The sequence below is a fragment of the Gallinula chloropus genome (genome assembly GCF_964237585.1).
Source record: "Gallinula chloropus genome assembly, contig: HAP1_SCAFFOLD_167, whole genome shotgun sequence".
Lineage (NCBI taxonomy): Eukaryota > Metazoa > Chordata > Aves > Gruiformes > Rallidae > Gallinula > Gallinula chloropus.
Window position 1 is genome coordinate 233,970 of NW_028168384.1, and position 4,288 is coordinate 238,257.

The 4,288-nt window shown below is 53.6% G+C and overlaps 1 long non-coding RNA gene across 1 annotated transcript; it reads right to left on the reverse strand.

Moving 5' to 3' along the window:
* Window positions 1–774: 774 nt before the first annotated feature.
* On the reverse strand, window positions 775–3,580 carry LOC311204548. Its single transcript, XR_014618071.1, has 5 exons — window positions 3,340–3,580; window positions 3,026–3,159; window positions 2,229–2,304; window positions 1,707–1,779; window positions 775–1,039 (listed from the first exon to the last, which is right to left on the reverse strand). It is a non-coding gene; the product is annotated as an uncharacterized lncRNA (long non-coding RNA).
* Window positions 3,581–4,288: the final 708 nt, after the last annotated feature.

Sequence of the window (4,288 nt, forward strand, 5' to 3'; positions counted from 1 at the left end):
CCTAGTCTTCTTTAAACATTTTCTCATTCCCCCATTGCCACTTCTCGTAAGGGGTTCTCTTTCACTTAAAGTGTATAAATTTGCCCTTGTTTCAGAAATTATCCAAAGGGCTGCATATTCACTTTCTTCTAAACCAAAGGGTTCCTTTTCGTTTACACACAAATTTAGAGCTTGACATACCCAATCCTCAAAGGAACCAAACCTGGGCCAGCGAACAGATTCACCCCTTATGGGTTGTCCTGCCCAGACTTCCATACATTAATGTATCATCTTTACTTTACTCTTACCCCGCCTAGAAGGGTGAGCATCCCAGTACTTAATCATCAGTCCCAATGGACTACTCGGGGGTACTGGGGAAAGATTCACAGGATCTCCCCCACCCATGGTGACAGTGGGCCTGCTTTTCCTCTGTCCCATCATCCGGGGTCTGTACTCTTACCCACCTCTCGGGGTTCGTACCTCTCCCACCCCGGGAATCCTGGCCCCAACCGAACGGTAAACTGGCCTATACTCACGCGTCCTGCGTCTTCGTCCGGGACTTCGTGCACAAAGATTAAGGGGCTTTGCCGGCTTTTCTTTGCTTATTGCCGAGAATTTCGGTTCGTCGGTGGAGAGCCGAGCGGATACTTTGGCAGGGCCGCTGATACAGCGGGGCGCCTCCCTGCTCAGAGGCTCACGTCCGGTTGTTCTCCATCTGAGTCACGGCACCAAATTGTTATCGTGGGTTTCCCAGTCACCAGTCGGAAACCAGTTAATTCAGTTACAAACTTAATTTTATTAATTTAGCAGGCGGCAATTAAGCAAACAGCGCTGGGCGGCCGGAGCGTCTCAGCTCTACCAACGGCACGCACCGTCCCTCTCCGAATTCAGGTTTTTATAGTCCTTTAGTTCCGGGTCCCGATTGTTTCACTGAGGCTTCTTCTGCACATGCGCCAGTTGTTGTTAGGGGTTCGTCTTCTACCTTCTAGTGGTCGATGGGATGAAGTTGCTCCTCTTCCTCACTTGTCCCTTAGTTGACCCCTCTCCCATATTTGGTCATCTTTAACAGCAAGCTCATTCATTGGCTACTTAATTTCTATGGTTTCCACTTCTAAGTTACCTATAACTCAGTTCTATGCTTCGTTAGCAACTAACAATATACGTTACACAATCATTCTTACAAAATCAGAACGTTACAACCTGTTTCAAGGTACATGTGGTTTACTGAACAAAGGCTCATTTATCACAGAGACTGTCAAACATCCTGCACTGGTGTCATGACAAAACACAGTGGGCATTTCTGTGCAGAGGCTCTTCACACTCAGCTGGGTGACTCTGAACTCGGGCAGACCAGAGGGGCAGGAATCAAATTTGTCACCTCACGGTTACCCAAAAGAGAAAACTGCCTCTAAGTTGTGCGAGAAGGACCAGGGGAGGTGGAAAGGAAGAGAGAAAATCCTGGCATCCCCTGTCATTACCTTACATTTCACGGCCCCAGATTAAAAAAAAAAAAAAACAACAAAAACATCTCTAGCTGGAAGGGGAGTAAGGAAAAATAAAAAGCTACTGAAGGTTCACCTCCCTTAGGAGAGCAGCCCAGGAAACCTTGGAAGAACATCCCTGTGCGGACACAGAGACAAATGTTGGGCAGCACAGAGGATCTTCAGGAATGAAATGGAAAGCAAACCTTTCAGAGAAGAAAGTCAAAGCAAACAGAAGGGTTTTACCTGGCACAAGGAGCTGTCTTGTCCCAAAGGGAGAGTGTTCCGTTGCCCAAGGGAGTCCCGCAAGGCATTTGATCTACAAGAGGAGAGCATAAGCAAATCAGCCACTGTTAAAGGCAACTGAGGAGGTTGATGAGCTTCCCCAAAGGTCAATGTTTACTCTCTCCCCTACATCCCCACATTCCCTGTGTTCTGTTCCTTTAGAACAGTCTCAGATTTCCTTACTGGCAACTGCAGCAAGTTGCACTGGGCATGAGGTATCGCCAGGCTGAACCCCAGATTCAAACCCAAAAAGGGTTCTGGGGATCTAACACCCCAAACCAGACCAGTTTCCTTCTGGCCAGCTGGCAGCAGACGTATCGCAGCTGGAGCTGCAGGGAAGAGACTGAGTTCCCACCCCAGCACTGCCAGACGCTACCGAGGGGCGATGCCGCCACAGCCCGTCCGTGAGCCGAGGGGGAGAGTCGCACCACACGCCAGGAAGAGCGCAGGAGAAACAAGCTCACGCCCTGACGTCAGCCTTACCAGTCTGCACCAGTTCTTCCTCCAGCACAGAACTTCTGGGTCTTTTCACTGCAGGTTCAGATGACAGGGCCTGAGTCTGGAACAGAAACAAACAAAGCACCACCCTGAGTTTAACCTGAACACCAGCCCAAGCCAGCGGAAGCTTCTGGAAAGGGAGGCAGCTCTGGTCCCATTTAGGGACTGGGATTTGCTGGCTCAGAGCACAGCAGAAGGATCTTTGCAGGATCTCTGACCAGCACGCTGCCCTTTGGGTTTGATTGTTAATAGGGGCTCTCTTATGTGCAGGGATTAAACCCCCTCAGGCTTCCTGCCCAGTTCCCCTCAGGCAGCTCCTCAGCATTCCAGAGTTCAGCCCTGACTCTGGCTGGGGGAGAGCTGAGCCCCTCAGAAAGGGGTTTTGTACAAACAAAGAGTCAATGGTGCTCTCAGGGACAAATAATAGAGCATGAGGGTTTCTTACTCCTCTCACCCTATGGGGCAGTAAGAAAAAGAACACGGCACCTCCCAACCAAACTAAGGGGTCAAGCAGCTCAGGACTCGTTTTTACAGAGCCAGAGTCCTAGGGGAATCCTCTCCCGGGCCGGTGGATACCCAACCCAGCAGAGAGGGCTTTATCCAGAGGAAGCAGGCGATTGTTCTCACATGGTCATGTAGTTTGGGTGCTCCTTCCTCAGCTCCACATGCCAGAGCAGAGCAGGTAAAATCTGGGCGAGGCAAACCCAGCACACAAGAGGCACCTGCTGTCAAGGGCAAAGAAGAGCCTGAGGCTGCACAGGTTCAAGAAAGTCTCTGCTAACCTCTCCCACAGACTCTGCTCCTGGAGCGGCATCGCTGCCCGAAGCTCGGTGTTTCCTTGCTGCCCTGGCTGGTACCTTCACCGCAGCAGCAGAAACTTCTTCAGCCTTCTCTTCACACCCAGGGATGGCAGCATCTGAACAACAAAAGCAGGCCACATGACAGCGTGACTTAAGAGGGGTTCAGATCGCCATTTGCATGGCAGCCCAGCTCCTCGATCCCACCCATTCCAAGCTGCACACCCTTCTGCAGTTTCAGACACCCCTCAGTTTTACAAGGGACACCAAACCCCAGAAGAACCAGGGCTGTGAACTACCTTTGTCATGGGCGCCACCTGGTTGTAGCTTTGGAGGTTCCTGCCCATCAGGATGTTCCACAGGCAGATGAGGGCTGTGGAGAGAAGACACAGAACAGGGATGTACAACCACGGCTCAGCTTCACACAAGCAAAACTCCCAGAGCTAATTGCTGGAGTTCCCTTTCCAAGCCCCCCTGGGATCATCTCAGACACACTCACAGACACCGCAGAGCATCCCCCACCTCTCCCAGCCAAGGCTCTGCTAATTATCCCACTACAGTGGGGTAATTCCTTTCTGTTAATGCTTCTTCATGAGTTACGCTTGTTCCCAACACAGGGCTTTGGCTAACGTGGAAGGGGCTTTGTTTCACTCTGCACAGGTTAACCCCCCCCCAAGCCACACACTGCCCTTCAGCGGGGCAATGCCCCTGTGTACAACGCTGAGTTACTCTCCCCGGGGGTTTCACCACCCACACCCGCAGTTTTGCCTCTTTCTACCCTGGGACACAGAAGCCACAGGCACGGCACGGCCATCACTGCCCATAGCAGGGGCCGGAACAAGATGGGTCTCTCAGGTCCCTTCCAACCCCACAACCACCCACCATCTGTGCCTGGGAGCTCCGGGACGCCGGCACCGGTTCAGCCCCGGGAAGGCAGCCCCGTGTCTCCACACGCCCTACGCCGGGACTCCCCCCCAGCCGCTGCTCCCCCTCACACACACACACACACACACTGAGCCCTCTGCTCCTGCCCCACGCGCGCTCCCAGGGCCCGTTTCTTTCCCAACTCCCCGCTTCCCAGACGGAAAAGCCACCGGGGGGCCAAGGGGGGCGGGTTCGCCAGGGGCCTTCTCGGGGCGGGGGGACCCGCAGCTCCGCTCCCGCCCTGGGCTCCAACGCCCAGGAGAGGTCCCGCAGGCCGCACCCGGGAGGCCGCGGGGCCTCAGGGACGGGGCGAGGCCCTCGGGC